Below are 18,109 nucleotides of genomic sequence, written 5' to 3'. Positions count from 1 at the left end.
ACGACTGTGCCATCCAGGCACCCTGCCAGTTAAAATGCTTTTAGCTTAAAGTAGAAAACTGGTAAAAGTGTCTTAAATCATAAGCAATTAAGTCACAAAGCAAGAAGTTACAGACAAGCAGTTTCAGGAATGGTTAAATTTTCAGGTTAACAATATGAGGGTTCTATCTGTTTCTCCATGGTTCTTCTAACTTTCAACTCAGGTGCCCTTTAGCAAGAAGATTAGAAGATTTCTCTGAGGAAGCTGACCATCCCAAGACAACAGATATACAGATTTTATCTTGGGGGAGGGGAGTCCTTAACAATTAGTCCACCCATATCACCATAAACAGTAGTCACTCCTAACCCATTCCAAGACTCCCACCGGCTGCCTGAAACCGAAGATAGTACCAAACTCTACATATACTGTTTTTTCCTATGTACACCTAAGTATGATAAAGTTTAATCTTTAAATTCGGCATAGTAAGGGATTAACAATAGAAACTAGTAATAAAATGGAATGATTTTAACAATAAACTGTAATAAAAGCTATGTGAATGTGGTTCCTCTTTCTCTCTTTCTTAAAGTATCTTATTGTATTATCACACCATTCTTTTGATGTGAGAAGATAAAATGCCTACGTGATGAGATGAAGTGAGGTCAGTGACATAGACATTGGGACTTTATGTCAGGCCACTACTGACCTTCTGACAAGATGTAGGAGAGGTATCTGCATCCAGGCCACAGTTGACTGCAGGTAACTGAAACCGCAGAAAATGAAACTATGAATAAAGAGGAACTACAGTAGTCATTTTTAATTTTGTAGACTTCATGCATACATTCAGAATTCCCATCAACTTTTTGGCTCATTAATCATAAGGAGGCAGTTAAAGCATACAAGGCATCTGAGAAAAGCTCTAATTCAACATGGACAATAGAAATATACAAGTGCAAATATTGAATCTACGAGCCAAAAACAATATGTTATTAAAAAGAAATACAAATGAAACCTTGGAAATTAAAAATATAATAATTAGAATGAAGGAAGAGGGAAGCATGAAAAACAATTTCCAGAGAATAGGAACAAAAACTAAGATTAAAAATACGAAAGAAAAGATAATATCATAAGACCAGTCCAGGAGTTCCAACATCAAAATAATAAAAATGCTGGAAAAAGAAAACAACATAAATAGTAAAAAGGAACTTATCAATGAAATGATTCAAGAAAATTTCCCCCAAACCAAAAGAAAGTATTTTCTATATTGAAAAGTTTCATCAAAGGCTTAACACCCCAGGTGAAAATAAAGGAAAGCTTTTTTCTCTCATCTCAAGGTTATGGAGGTACCTTATACAGAAACATAAAGCTGAATCTTTAGTCCCTACAAATTTACTGTGTGACTTCTCTATATTCAGATAGTTTGTTTTCCATGCTTCTAAATGAGCACATAGCTGTATTCTGGGAAATATCCCAACATGCCTAAACTATTGGCATAGAGTTGACACTTAAACAAATTGAACAAAAGATAACATCTCCAAGAACCCCATCTTCTAGGCCTAATGGAAAGATATGAACAGAGCCACTGAAGCACAATTATATTCTTTACAACCACATCATTAGCCTAGACAACAAAATGTGGCATAAATAGCAACATCAAGATTCTTGCTTGTCTGGGTACTCTATTTGTCTGCTAGGGTCTCTGACATCAGGATCATAATAATCCAGCTCTAGAGATTACCTGGCGATGATCTTCAAGTCTAGTTTATGGTCTCTTTTGAAATACTGATTCTGTCCTTTCAGGACACTTTGCTAACATAGAGGCTCACAATACTACATCCTGACATGGAGTCTGAGATTCTTCCAGATTATATATTTTAGCTCCAACTCTAGCATGTGGATGAATTTGCCCCCACAGAAAGAAGTAAAAACAAGAATCATGAATCAGCCTGTATGGCTGTAAGATGTTACCACACAAATAGGGAATTGAATTTGATAAGTAGGAAGGCCTAGCTTAGTAGCTTGAATAGCAGCTCCCCTAAAAAAATACCCACTTGGAACATCAGAATGGGATCTAATTTGGAATAAGGGTCTTTGTGGAATTAAGAGTCTCAAGATGAAATAATCCTGGATTTAGAGTGAGTGCCCTTATAAGAGAAAGGAGGAGGAGATTTGACACACAGGCACAGGGGAGAAGACAGAGGCAGACACTGGAGTAAGGCAGCTAAAAGCCAAGGAAAGCGAAGGAATCCAGCCACCACTAGGAGCTAGGAGAAAGGCATGGATCAGATGCTCCCTGAGGGCCTCCAAAAAAGAACCAATCTTACCAACACCATGATTTTGGACTTCTAGCCTCCAAAATTGTGAGAGAATAAGTTTCTGTTTTTTTAAGCCACCACATTTATGTTAGTTTGTTATGGCAACCAACCCTAGGAAACTAATACACCCTCTCAGAGCTATTCTAAACCTGCTCTGGCTAGAAAGGAAGTGAAAATTCCTCAAATATCACCTGCTTTGCCAATTTCATGATGCAAGCAACAGTTAATATCTCAAAGGCCCTAATTACACAATAGAGACAAGATCACTTTTAAACTTCAAAGTACAGTCATACACAACTTATTAATTTCCACAGTACACTTGGGTCAAATGGGTAAGTGTCATTAACTGCCCTTCAGAGTAGCAAATAAGCCCTTTGCCTAATGTCATCAAAGGAATTCTTTATAGAGTGGCTTCAAGACAGACTCCACTTAAAGTAAATATGACAGGAAAGTAAAGCACTCATGGTCAGGAGTGGTACAAAAGGAATTGGAAAGCAGAAGGTTTGCTATACAAACATTCTAGAAGGCCTTATTTTCTATATATAAATATATATATGTATAATGTTTATGTAACATATATAGTGTGTGTGTGTATATATAAAATATACATATATATTTTATATATACTATATAAAATTCATGCTACAATTTTCCTTGAAAGACAAATCTTTAAACCCTGGCTTTTGCTATCATCAACCAATTTTTTTTTAAGATTTTATTTATTTATTTGTCAGAAAGAGAGAGGGAGAAAGCACACAAGCAGGCAGAGAGGCAGGCTTCCCACTGAGCAAGGAGCCCAGGACCCTGGGATCATGACCTGAGCCGAAGGCAGCGGCTTAACCCACTGAGCCACCCAGGCTCCCAATCATCAACCACTTTCTTGTCACCTGTGGTGAAACAAAAGTTTCCCTGAGAAATTTTATTGACCTGACAGACTTGCACAGGGGTATCTATCCCACACAGTCTTAGAGCAGGTATGTCTCAAGCCATAATTTATAGGAAAGACTTTGGTGACAAAACTGTGAACAAAACTCTAACATCTAGATCAAGGACATGATAGCTGTGTTCTACCCTGCCATAATCAGACCATATTTAGAAAGTCTACATTGTTTTCAACATAAAAAATTAAGGATTTCTTAACATAAAAAGATCCTATCTGGGAGGAGTGAAGGAATCAAGGCTTTCAAAAGCAGGAATTCTTGAATACTGGGTGTGGGGGAGTAATAAATCTGGAGAAGGGAAGTCTCAGATCCATGAGATAGCTATCACCAAATACTTAAAAAGATGTAATGTGAAAGGGGATTTCACTTGATAGGTAGAAATCACATTACGGCTTCTTATTAAGAAAAACTTTGGAAGGGTGGCACAGTTGGTTAAGCTTCTGACTCTTGGTTTTGGCTCAGGTCATGATTTCAGGGTTGCTGTTGAAGACATAGTGAACTTGTTCGTCTAAGGCTCCTCGGTATTCAGAGGAAGGAGTATGAAGGAAAACAACCTAAAACCCATGCTTCAAAATAGCTTTTAGGTTGAAAAAATACTACTAGTAGGGAGCAGCTGATAAGACGAATGATGTTATTTTTTTTAATCTTCAAATCAGCACCAATAGAAGGACTCAAGTATGATGAAGAGAATGCTTTTTTATTTTAATTGCTAAATTTTATCACAAAGTCACCACAAATTCAGTAGTAAAAGATTGGGGTATAGAAAAAAGAAAATGGAAGAGGGAAAAATACCAACGTATCAACCCATGCAAACCAAAACAGAGCTTTAGTTATACAACGATTTCTGCATGGTTTTTAAAGCTAGGTATTATCATGGGCACCTCTTTATACACTATTTCTTTGAAGAAAGAAAGTTACCATGGGTATTTCATCATTAATGTTCTATCATGGGCTTGATCTTTTTTTAATTTAACTTGGCATGTTTAAAAGGCTATTTTCTTTAACAGTTTCTACTTCTGACATCTGTTCTTCAGACACATCAGGGTGCAAATATTAAACTGCAATTGTAAATAGCATGTCATTTTCTCAAACCAAATCAGCCTCAGTTTAAAATATACAGAAGTTTTAAAATATAACAGAAGTTTTACATAACTTTAATATATTTTAAATTGAGGCTGAGAACAAAGAGACACACAAGATATAATATATATGTGAAGACTTCACCAAAGGGATCAAAGTCAAACATAGGCTGATGGTCATTGTTATCGATGGTAATGGAAAAGACACCTGAAAAAAAAGGCAAAATTCAAACAATAAGATATGAAAACCCATATAATGTATCTGCATACTTATACAAACAAAAATAAGATAAAAACTAGTGATAGAAAATGGGTTAAATTATCTGAGCGTAGATAAATCTGGCTTAGTAGAATGTTATTGGTTGAAGGATTTAACATCTAGTGTTTTGACTGTTCATGAGTAGAAATAGTCATGATCATTTGGTAGTAAGAGAACCATCTTCTGATCTGGATGGAATGAATTCCTTAAGATGGAGTTCCTAGAGCTCCAAGAAAGTTATAATTTTCCTGGGGAAATATCTAGGCTGTAGGAAATTCATGTCAAAAACACAGAACATCCTCAAACCCTCTGTTATTCAGGCAGATATTGACAGGTAAATATTATAACTTTATAGGCTCAGTCTATGTAAAAAAAATTAAAAAAAAAAATTTTCGCCAAGGCAATTCTCCCTATTTTGGGTGGATTTTTGCTTTTGTTTTTGTTTTAGCCAAAAAACTTGAAGCCCTGTTCTTACCTGCTCTGCCCTAGGATTGATAAGTGTCCTGCACCAAATACTACCCAACCTAGGGAGAAATTTCAATAGGCAGTCACTTTTGATACATCTTTAATAAATAGATTTGAGTCTATGCCCCCCAATATAGCTATATTCATATTTATGAAACCCTTTGATTAGAAGGTCATTCCCTTGGGAACTTATTAAGAATTTCCTCTTGGGGCACCTGGCTGGCTCAGTCAGTAGAGCATGAGACCCTTGGTCTTGGGGTTGTAAGTTCAAGCCCCATGTTGGGTGTAGAGCTTATATTAAAAAGAATAATAATAATAATCCCCTCTTAATTTGTAAACACCTCTGAGAAAGATAATTTTTCATCTAACAGCTCAATATCAATGATCAAATAACTGAGGGAACAGAAAAGAGCATTCATATGGGATTCACGACAAACATTAACTACTTTTACTTATGGTTGCCCTTGCCATTCTTTTTGATGCAAATGTGTATCAAGTAATTATATAAATCATAATAACTATCAATGTGAGACTCTGGATTGTTTGCACGTTTTAGCTTGTTTAATACATTCCGCATTCCTAGGAGGTAAGCATTATTTATTACCATTTTAGATCTGAAGAAACTGAGGATCAGAGGAAAAATAACAAGATGATTCCTCCTTCCCCAAGTATTTTCTGAACACTTTCTGGAGGTCACCACATGGCAATAATCATACTATGATTTTTGGTTCACCTGACTGTCCAAATAGATTATACCCTGCCTAAAGCCAGGAGCCACATCTTACTCCTTTCTGCATCCAGAACACCTGATAAGATACTTAAAATGTAGTTGCTTCTCAATAACTGACACTCAAACATTCAAAGTTAGGAGATGGCTGGATGGAAGAAGTAGAAGTGAGGACTAGAAAGGAAAGATGGTTTTAAGTCAACCAACGTTGATGGTTGCTTTTTTCCCCTATGTACTTTTTTTTTTTTTTAAGATTTTATTTACTTATTTGAGAGAGAGAGAGAAAGAGAACAAGCAAGGGAAGAGGCAGAGGGGGAGGGAGAGAGAGAGAATCCAACCAGGCACCCGGCTGAGTGTTCTTTCTTCAATTTCTTATATTATATATTTCTTATGTTTGTTTGTAGTGGCTAAAAGACAAATACTCTAAAGAAACTGCCTAGATTTCAGTCTTGGCTCTACTTCATGCTATGTGCAATTGGGCAAGTAACAACTTTTCTAAACCAGTTTCCTCATCTATAAAACGGGGATAAGAGTAGTATCCACTTTTTGTGTTACAGAGAGCAGTAAATGTGATAACGCAAGGAAAGCTTTTAACATGATGCCGAGTCCACCAGGACTATTCTGATCATGAGAGGATCAAGGTCACCTTTCTCCAATAATATCCTGATGTTGCCAAGTTTTTGCTTATTTCCTTTTCTGTAATTAAAGGGCTCTCCTGTAAAGAAAACAAAAAAATTAAAACAAACAAAACAAAACCAAAAAAGCAAATCTCCTCATAGAGACTGAAAGTAAATTTAAAGTAAGTAAAGTAGAAAGGATGGAATTTGTTGATGAACAAATTCAGTTGATGTTTCAGGACAGGAAATGCTATCACTTGTGACCACACAGCAGTACTTACCTCTTGTATTTCCCGCCTGTAGGAACTTCTGGGAGTGGGATCATGACCTGAACCAAGGCAAACGCTCAACCAACTGAACCACCCCAGCCCCCACTCTCATTATTTTCTTAATTTAAATTCCTAATGCAATAAAAGATGGATATTTGAATACAAGAAAATTATTTCAGAATCTAACCATGGTCTAAGGATTATATGCCTAGAAGAGTAAGCATTAAAAACCGAATCACGGGCACCTGGGTGGCTCAGTGGGTTAAAGCCTCTGCCTTCAGCTCAGGTCATGATCCCAGGATCCTGGGATCGAGTCCAGCATCAGGCTCTCTGCTCAGCAGGGAGCCTGCTTCCCTCTCTCTCTATGCCTGCCTCTCTGCCTACTTGTCATCTCTGTCTGTCAAAAAAATAAATAAAATCTTTAAAAAAAAAAACCTAATCACAAGCATTATGGTCAAAATACTTCATGGGTCTTCTACACGTATGGAACAATTGCACCACCCAAAAATTTGCCGCAGCTGTTAGGACACACCAGACGAGATAATCATAGTTTTTAACAACCAATATGACCAGAGAACTGGCAGTCATAACAGATGCCAGATTTAATGAACCATAACGTCAGGATCAGCTGATCAGCAGTCCTGACCACACCCATAATTAATTTTATTAATTTATTCTTTACATAATCAAAGTAGTTAATAAATCACTACTTGCTCTGATGCAATTTAGCATTTGGTTTGTTCCACAGATGCTCAGAATCTTGATCATTTCTAGTTTACGGTTCCCTAAACGCACTAGACTAGTGAATCAACGCTGATACCACACATATGGCAGCTTCTTGCTCTGCCAGTAACACAAGAATGGAGGCAAAGTGTGTTAGGACTCTTATATTAAACCTCTCTTAGATTTACCTCCAGTGCCTCAAAGATTTACCAAAACAGTAATAGCTACTCAAAAGAGATTAGTCCTAATGGTACTGGATGCTGGTTTATCTCAGAAGTTTATTTCATATGTCCAATATGTCCAGGGCCCCTTTGCCACCACAAATTTGAGAGTCATTTATAAGAAACAACATTATATTATATATTAATACTATTAATTATAACCATCAATTGACCATTAACATCTACTCTTTTAACTGCTAATAGCCCACATTTCCAGTTTATCATTCTTTATGTCATGTAGAACATTTAGAAAATCAACATGGTAAAAGTTTTAATAGACCAAGCACTGGTTACACAGTATCACTCTGGTGAGGAAAGATCATGAAAGGAATACAAATATTTTGAACCTAGTCTGCATCATATGTCAACATTATATATATGTATTTTTTCCATATCACCAGAAATACGGTTTTCCATATTATCATGCTTAACTATAAAACTCTTTCCTAAGCCAAATCATACTCTTTGGCCCCTTTGTTATTTTTGAAAATTATAAGTTGATTCTGTATATGAAATAATGAAGAACAAACAGCAGTCTGACTGGTGAAGGGATACTGATGACCCAAATGGTCTTTACTATTATTTATTGCTTCAATCACTTGTTTACAAACCTGAAGAGAGAATATCTCTGGGTGTCAGAATAGTCAGGTGGGAAATACTAACTAGTAGATAAATAATAGTCACCAGAAGTAATGCAGTTAATATGCATCTTGGAATTATCTCTCTGGGTTCTTCAGCTCCCCTGTAACACATAAAAGAGCAAAATCACAATGAGTACAATTCTGTCTTGAGTTTATCTTTAAAACTGCTTTATGCATTAATTATTGGGCTGGATTCCTCCAATGCACCCAGGCCACCACCACATTTACTAAAACACATACACACAAACATATTAGTGAACTACTACACAACTATTGCCTTTCTAAGTTCAGTGATAAGTGCAGAAAAGGGGGGAAATTTTCTTCATTTTCCTTAGAGATGGTAACATTTCTAAAGAAAGTCACAAGAATGAAAATCAAAACTGATCCCATAGAACCCTGTATGGTTTGGGGCCTACCTGTATCTTCAGCCTCAGCTGTTTGGTAGAAAGCATTTAGTCTGGGAAGTAGAATATGATAGTGAGCAAAAAAACAAACAGGAAGCTTAACCTCAAGGAGACAGATGCAAGGATTAAATGATCACATAAATAAAAGTTATAATAGTGACTGTGGTAAATATCCCTATGGTAAATATGTGGTAAATATTAAAAGAGATAAAGGTCTTTGAGAATATATTACATAATAATTTGATGATCTATCTGTGTCATAGGCCCACGGGCTTTTCTTCAATTTCTCAAAAGTGTCATGGCCCCTGTACCCATTCTCTTATGTGGAATGTTCTTTGCTTTCCTAGTTGCTGAGCTGACACTTACTGTTCCTTCAGATCTCGACAACATAGTACCTTCTCCTGGGAGCATAAGAGGAAGCTCCCCTTGGCTAGCAAAAACCATCATAGCATACATTTTCATAGCATATATGAAAAGAGTAAAAGAATCAGTCATAAATTCTCTTCTCCTGTAGGCTCTTTGCCTTCTCTTAATGTCACTATTAAGTGCAAAAAAGAAAAGAGGTCATGATTTAGCATCATAGGTAATGGATTTTCTAAGATAGTCTTATTCTCAAATATTGTCCCATTTGTCACTCCGTTTTCCCCAATTTTGCCATTCTGTAAAAATTATACCTGACATAAAGAATTGAACATTATAATCATGTGTATATAATGTGACCCTGTGCCCTGGCTACTGGTAATAGAACTGTGTAGACCTCTGACTCACTGAAAGCCAATCATTGCCAGTATACAAGAAGATTCCTCTTAAGAATTTGAACCAAATGTCAACAACATCGAGAGAGAGGAAAAAAGCAATATAACATAGCAGAAAAGAAAGGTGGCTGATAAATCTAGTTTTTAAGTCATAGAGCTTCCCTAACTCCTGTTGCTCCTGAAGATTAGTTGCTTAGGTGTTCCTTGAAATACAACATTATTCTTCCAGCAAGTTCTTTTATGGTTTAAGCCAATGTGTGTGGGTTTCTGTTATAGAAAGACTAATCCCCCTGATAATAAATATCTGTACTTTGACATATGTCAAATCTGTTTTATCTGCATCTGCCCACGGGTAGAATGCACTACCCATGGTGTACACTAATATGAGCTGATTGAGCACTTAAAGAGTAAGAAATTTCAGTGTTCTCAGCTAAATGATGTCTGAAGCATTTACTAGTGGGCTTCTGGACAATTTATTGACTATTAAGGTTTCAATTTCTTTACCTGGATATGGGGAGAACAGAAAATATGACAAAATTCCAATCAAATGTCTAGCACTTAATAAGTTATTAATGACTATGGTTATTAGTCAAAGGTTTTGAACAAGGAAAAGGCAACTTTTAGAATTAACTACACTTTCCTCTGGGCTTTTTACTTTCTTATTATGTATTAGATTTACAGAGAGTAAGGAATGTAATATAACATAACATAACATAATTCAAGTTTATAATAGTCAGACAGTGAATATCCTTGGTTTTGAACTTAGAAGATAGATGTTCCTACAAGATACTAAGTCAGCAGCCTACATATCACCATTTTACAGTTAAAAGTGTTACTTGGAACTTCACTGTACTTAAAGTTTATTAAGTAAATTAACAATCCTCGAATACTGAAATCCCTCCTGCTTTTGTTTACTGCCAGCCACTTGTAAAGAGTTCTACAATAGTTTAAAGGTTAGTAAATTTTGTGAATCTATTTTCAGCACAGAAGAATTATCTAGCAGTGAAACATCTCTGGCAATGGAACAAGATGAATAAAACAGAAGCCAGAGACATCTCTTCTAGCCTTATAAGAGAGAGTGACGAAGTAAGATGGATAGAGAGAGAGAGAGGGAAAGTCAAGCTAATTACGCTAGCCTCTCAAATTGCAGGGGTACATTTAATCACAAACTGCTTAGAAAAGTCATCTCATCTCACGGCGTTCTTACCGCAGTACTTCACTGTTTAACTCCATGCAGACTTTCTTCTCCTGTCCAGAGTTCACAGTGACTTCTTACTTAGTGAAATGTCTTCTACTCAGTCCTCACACTTCTCAACTTCTCAAGCCCTTCACCAGGTTGATTATACCCTCTTTTTTGGAACATAGAGTGATTTTCTTTCATAATTCTCTCAACCTCTTCTGGTTACTTCATTGCACCTGCTTTCTCCACCTACCTCCTTAAAGTTGCGTTCTCCAGTCTCCAACCCTATGCCATTTTATTCTACTTCTTTCTATATACTTGCCTTAATAATCCTATCTATAAACCAACTCACCAGATGGAAACCATTTTGCAACCACCCAAGGTTACACGCTGTGTGTGTCCTGCAGTATTTCTGGTCTCCACAGGCTTCACTCATAGTATTTTACTGCTGGAATTTTTTTGTTTAAGATTGTCTTTATTTATTCAACAAAGAGAGAGAGCACATGGAGGGGGAGCATCAGGCAGAGGGAGAAGCTGTCTCCCCGCCGGCTGAGCAAGGAGCCCGATGCCGAGGCTGTAGCCCAGGACCCTGAAACTTGACCTGAGCAGAAGACAGATGCTTACCCAACTGAGCCACCCAGGCTCCTGCTGCTAGAATTTTTTGAGCTCAGTGAAAGTTGCCACCTTTTGATAACACAACAAAGGTGTTCTTACCATCTACTGAATTCTCACTGACCCAGGCTCCTGCTGCTGGAATTTTTTGAGCTCAGTGAAAGTTGCCACCTTTTGATAACACAACAAAGGTGTTCTTACCATCTACTGAATTCTCACTGTAATCCCATTGTTCTCTTATTACCACTTACTAAATTCTATCATGCCATTGTTTATAAGCACAGAATTATACTGATTTTAAATCATAATGACCATTTTTTACATGAAGGAGGAAAAAAAAAAAAGTCCAGAGAGGTGACAAAACTTGCCACAGCTCATTAAGTGGCAGAGGTCAGACCAAAATTTAGATATTACCTTTTCCATTAGACTACTAGCCTCTTTAGGGTAAAGAGTATATCTTACTCACCTTAAGGAACTACTACAGGGTTTTTTCAAAAATACCCAGTGTTTTGGGCGCCTGGGTGGCTCGGTGGGTTGGGCCGCTGCCTTCGGCTCAGGTCATGATCTCAGGGTCCTGGGATCAAGTCCCGCATCGGGCTCTCTGCTCAGCAGGGAGCCTGCTTCCTCCTCTCTCTCTGCCTGCCTCTCTGCCTACTTGTGATCTCTCCCTGTCAAATAAATAAATAAGATCTTAAAAAAAAAAAAAATACCCGGTGTTTAAAAAAATATTTGCTGACCAAATTATTTAATACGTAAGGGACACATCAGTGACTCAGGGGGTCTTATGATTAAAAGAAATATGTGCTTAAGACTAGAACGTACTTCATGTTGAAATGTCAAAGAAAAGAACTGGTAAAAAGGATGAAGTTGAAAAACATGAAATAAACAGGGGCACCTGGGTGGCTCAGTGGGTTAAGCCTCTGCCTTCGGCTCAGGTCATGATCTCAGGGCTCTCTGCTTGGCGGGGAGCCTGCTTCCTCCTCTCTCTCTTTGCCTACTTGTGATCTCGCTCTGTCAAATAAATAAATAAAATCTTAAAAAAAAAAAAAGATAGAAATGAAATAAACAAATAGGGAATTTCCCTGAGGAGGTGAGAGGGAAAGAAGAGGGTTCAAATGAACAGACTGATCTCAAAAATGAAGAGAGAAATCTTTTGTCTTGACATTGAAGGGAAGAGTGTTAAATCCAGCCTCTGAGCAATTATATTTATGATTCTCTTCTCTTTAAAAGCACTTCGGAGCATAAGTGTGTCACAGCCACTCACACACAAACAAAGTCTGGCATTGGATCACTCCTGAAGAACATGTTCACAACCCCAGAATTCATCCATTAACAGAAAGGAAACTAGATTAACATGAAGATCCCATAAATGTGGGCCCAGAAAAGAAAGCTGAAAAAAAGAAGTCATTCAATAAAACAAGCATTTTTGAATGAATGGGGGAAAACATTAAGATTGGGTGATAAGTGCAAGACTGCCATATTCTGACTCAATTTAGAAAGTAAGAAAGAAAAATAAACACTGAATCATCATGTATTTAAAATAAAATTCAAAATATATTTTAAAAAGATGTACATTTCACATTGCATGCAGTAAGTCATGACTTGAGATTTTCTTTCTCAATGAATTGGTAATTACCTGCTATAAATGTAAAACATCCTCTGCCTGAAAATGCAAAATATCTTTGGAAAACAGCGTCTATAAACTGGAAGGCTTCTGGAAACTCAGTATCAAAAGAGTTCTGAAAGCTTTCTACATTCTCTTCCTTCCTTTCTTCAGCAGTACCACTCTGCTTAAGGAAATAAGACCGAGTAGGGCCATTTTCAGCCCTAGGCTGTCTGTCCGAAGCCAAATCACCTCTTTCACACCTCGACAATTCAGAATTCCCTCAGTCCACAATATGGTTAGTGCCAGACATTTCTTTGGTAGCTCCAGAGCAGAGCAGCTAGAATAAAAAGGCTCAATGCTATAGTCAGTGAGGAGTAGGGCTGGCACCTAACCCTGGCCCCAGAAACAAAGCTGTCCAGAGATTCAGGAAAGAGATCAATTGTCAGAACATCTTTTTTTTTTTTTTTTCAATTTATTTATTTTCAGAAAAACATTATTCATTATTTTTTCGCCACACCCAGTGCTCCATGCAAGCCGTGCCCTCTATAATACCCGCCACCTGGTACCCCAACCTCCCACCCCCCCGCCACTTTAAACCCCTCAGATTGTTTTTCAGAGTCCATAGTCTCTCATGGTTCACCTCCCCTTCCAATTTACCCAAATTCCCTACTCCTCTCTAACGCCCCTTGTCCTCCATGCTATTTGTTATGCTCCACAAATAAGTGAAACCATATGATAATTGACTCTCTCTGCTTGACTTCTTTCACTCAGCATAATCTCTTCCAGTCCTGTCCATGTTGCTACAAAAGTTGGGTATTCATCCTTTCTGATGGAGGCATAATACTCCAGTCAGAACATCTTTTGAGAAAATATTGAGCTCCTCTGCATGGGAAGGTTATACCCATCCCTGCTGAGCAGAAAGTGGTCATCATGGAAAACAGGGCACAGGCAGCCTAAATACACAGAGAAAACCCCACATTTATGCAAGAGTACTTCAGTGCCCCTTTGGGGGGGGGTCACAAAAAGTACCTTACCAATGATATTAATGACTAAAAAGCTTGTGCTCCCGCAATATCCAATCATTCTCTAGAGTTGTATCTTCTTCCCTTTATCCATTGTAATTAAAATATTTAAAAAATATATAAATCATAATTTCTAAATTTTTCTGCCTATATTGCTGAAAAAGGATGTTCATAGATTCTCTGAAATAAAACAGTGTTGTCCTTTTTGCTCTATATTATTAAATACAGCCTATTTTCAATCGTTAACAAAATATATGTGATGCATCCAAGTAAAATAGTGTAAAGTTGATTGGAAGAATTCAGTTTAACTTGTTTCTAATTATTATCAAAATAATACATTCAGGGATGCCTGGGTGGCTCAGTTGGTTGGACGACTGCCTTAGGCTCAGGGCGTGATCCTGGAGTCCCGGGATCGAGTCCTGCATCGGGCTCCCAGCTCCACGGGGAGTCTGCTTCTCTCTCCGACCTTCTCCTCGCTCATGCTCTCTCTCACTGTCTCTCTCTCAAATAAATAAATAAAATCTTAAAAAAAATAACAATAATACATTCAGATGGAAAAAAGGAATTTCAAAAAACAGGGTATTACAACAAAACAGGAGTTTCTTACTCTATTTCACTCTTTCTCAAACACATCCTAGTTCTTTTCTCTGGGGACAAACCATTTATGTATGGTATCAGTTCTTCTTGGTGGTTGCCTCCATAACTCTGAATAATATGAAAAGTCTTTTTTTAATTCACAAATATCTCAACTTTGGAGAGAGTCTATTAGCTTCCTCCCATAAACACCGAGGAATCAACTCGCTTACTTTCCTCTTACTTAAACTACTTCTTCCTCCCATTTTTTATCATCAAGCTCTTAAGAAACAAGTATTCACCCTTCATCAGGCTCATGGAAGCCATTTAAAAAGGTGGGAGAGTGAAATTCCTTGCAACATTAAGACTGTCCCTTAACGGACCATCATTCTGATAGCCTGGATCACATGCAGAAAGATGTGAACCTGAAGTACAGGAGAAAGCCTGACCCCACAGACAGGGGGAAGGAAGTTTCTGAACATCTGAGCAAGGCCTCGGCCTTAGTAGCTCTTATATACATTGATTTTATCATGCAAAGCTTTGCTCTGAGGATCTCCAAAACCTGATAAGCTTGGGACACACCACCAGTCTCAGAAGTAAATTATTTTCAAGTTATCTTTTAAGAATGAATGAAAACAAAATTGTTTCTGTTTTCATTCTGGTTATGGCTATTTCCTGGCAGACTGCATCCAAGAAAACCCACTGAAAATATTGTATAGATCTTAATAAACATGATCAGGTTCTCTCCCAAAAGAAACCATGCCTCTCATCCCATCCCAGGAAGCAAAGACCTGGGAGTGAGGGAAGGAGACCAGAAAGCTCACCTTAAGAAGATAGAAACAAACTATGAGAAGTAAACCAGACACAGAGAGACAAGTACTATATGATCTCACTTCTATGAGAAATCTAAAATAGTCAGATTTATAAAATCAAGGACTGGAATGGTGGTTATCAGGGGCTGAGAGGAAAATGAGGAGTTATTACTCAACAGTCATAACATTTAAGCTAAATAAAATGAATAAACTCTAGAGATCTGCTGTATCAAAGCATACCTATGTTCAATAATAACGCATGCTGAAAATTTTTTTAAGGGAATAGAGCTCATGTTAATTGTTTTTATCATAATAAAATGTTTTTTAAAAGAGTAAAATATAACTTAACTCATTAAAAAAACAAAAACAAAGTAAGAATAGGAGGCAGAATTAGCCAATGTCCTGCCCATCCATCTCCCACCTACCTGCTGCTTTCAGGAGAGATAGTGAGGGAATCCATTACCCATGCTCTGAATCTCACAGCAGGAAAATAAGGCCAGAGGAAGAACCATGGCTTCCAAATAAAAGTGTGGTAGCTTTGTGGTGTGTCACTTTGACTAAGCTGAACTACATTTACTCTCAGTTAGAACAGACCATGAGGATGATTCTTGTGTGAGATTTAAAGTACCCAAGTGCAGCAGCAGTTATTTTGATAGTTCATCTTGACAAGGAACGCTTCCTTGACCAAACTTTAGTCGAGCCCCACTAAGCCCTCTTCTCAACTAAGCTGCATCCCTGACCTGTTGAACACAGTTTAGGAAGAATGCCCACACCCTTGATATCTAATCAAGTAACTCTTAGTAATTTTCCATCTACTGATCCCCTCACTCTGCCTAGCTGACTTTGCTATATTTGGGGTTAGGCTCAATTCTAGACTGAAGTCTCTCTTTTCTCTACCTCAGTAGCTCAAATAAAATAGGTTCTGCCATTTTTAACAAGTGTTCTGTGCAATTTTTCTGTTACAACATATATTGTCTTATATATAATAGGCTACCTCTTTTCTGTAGTTATCATGGGTCCAGTGGCTTACTTCACTGGTAAGAAGTGGTGACCAAGCCTTCAAGTGCTCCACCTTCACCAAGATCTTCTTTTAGCTTCACCAACTTCAGGGTCAAGTAGGTGTTTAGCTCTATGATGAAGGGCCCCAACTTCTGCAATATAGCCACACCATCAAGGACAATGGTAATGAGAACTGACACAGATTTCAATTCATTCTCATGGGTTCCAGCTTGTTCTTGGTCTTCCCTCTTTTACATCTGACACTCCTTCTGGATGCTTGAACTTTAACTCCTAGGAGTGGACTCAAAGACAATAGCCTTAATAGAGACTAATTAATCGGCTCCTACAACTGGATAATGTCAAATCTCTATAACAAAAAATCCTTGTAATTATAGAGGTATGTAATTAGATAGAGACACAGTTATTTAGCTGTGTCTGATACAGACACAGCTGAAGATATAAATAGGTATATATGTAGACGTAGATACAGAAGTAAATGAAGATATGGGTAAATAGACAAAGATATAGATACAGATTTCCTAGTGGTTCTGCAGCTCTGATTGATACCAAAAGCAAAAGACTGTGCCATCTCATGCATCCCTGGAGTCCTGCAGTATTCAGATATGTCTGTGATTCTGAAAGTAAAGAATATGAAAAAGAGACTTGACCTGGAGTACCAATCCCCATTTTGGCTTTCTCAAGACTAACAGAAATTCTCCAAACTCAGGGAAAGCACTCTTTAAACAGTATCCCCAGTCTGAGGGGCATACACTTGAAAATCCTATGTGGTACTAGTACATCAAAAGGGAAAATGTGCAGATCATCCAATATTTGGTTCACTGACATGGCTCCTGCAGAGCCCAGAGGAATATCTTCCACACAGCATATACATAGGCGAGCTTAGCCATTGGACAGAAACTCTAGAAGGCTAAACAAGAAAATGCCATGCCTGTGCCTACTTACACATAGCTTAAGAAACAGGAGACTAGAAACTGCAGAGGAAACATTTCGAAGAACATCAAATTTTACAGTGACGTGCCACCCTCAAGGGTTTGCAGTGTTATTCTTTTATCTTTATTTTTCTTTTTCTATAATTGATCTGTAAGGGCCTATTTAGCCAGAGCAGCCCCACCCCCGTTGAACTGCCATTTTGTTGTAAAACTTAAATTGACCTTGCCCCCCCGCAGGGAACTTATTTAAAAGCAAGTCCCTGAAACCGGTCCCAGGTAACAAAGTCCAAATACAAGAGTGGGTCAGGCCAGGTGTAGGTATTCAATCAGTGGGGGCGCATACTGTCTCCTAGCTACCAAGGAGTATAGGCTCCACCCTTTGGGCACCAATTCTAAACTAGGTGATAGGCTGGTTCAAATGTCTACTAGGGTAAATTGTAATTCAATTGGTCACCTAGCATCACTGTGGAGTTTCCTGTGTGTGTTACAATCTCATTGGCCACCTGTGTGTGGCCAGGCCCAACCACATGGCCTTTGTTCAACCACATGGCCTTTGTTCTATAAAAATTAGTCTGGAAAGCAGGAAGAGGGTGTTCTCTGTGAGGAGCAGCCCTGACCGGTCTGTTTGACATCGGTCTGATTCCTGATGCTTGGTGGGACATAAAGCTTTGCTTGACCTTTGCTTTGTATCAGTCTCGCTTCTTTAATCACAGACCCATTATTGGGATTCCCAATTTTGGGGGGACCTAACAGATCTACTAAGACAAAATCTGTCATGATGGCAGATCGAAAGGTGTTGGTTTAATTGAATGTATATCATTAACTCAGTCGTACAGATATGCAAAAAAAGCCTTAGAAAAGTTCAGGAATGTGTGTAATTCATGTGCCTCTAGTTCTGTCTTATTCCAGAGTCCATAATCTTAGCTCTATTTTTTGTCTGAACTCTACTTTATGTTACTCTGA

The 18,109-nt window shown here is 37.8% G+C and overlaps 1 pseudogene; it reads right to left on the bottom strand.

The window, feature by feature from the left end:
• Positions 1 to 661: 661 nt before the first annotated feature.
• Positions 662 to 13,906, bottom strand: LOC122905320 (annotated as a pseudogene).
• Between the last annotated feature and the right edge of the window lie 4,203 nt (positions 13,907 to 18,109).

The sequence above is a fragment of the Neovison vison genome, chromosome 4, assembly GCF_020171115.1.
Source record: "Neovison vison isolate M4711 chromosome 4, ASM_NN_V1, whole genome shotgun sequence".
NCBI lineage: Eukaryota > Metazoa > Chordata > Mammalia > Carnivora > Mustelidae > Neogale > Neogale vison.
The sequence above is the reverse complement of the archived record's forward strand: the minus strand, read 5'-3'. Positions and strand labels throughout refer to the sequence as shown.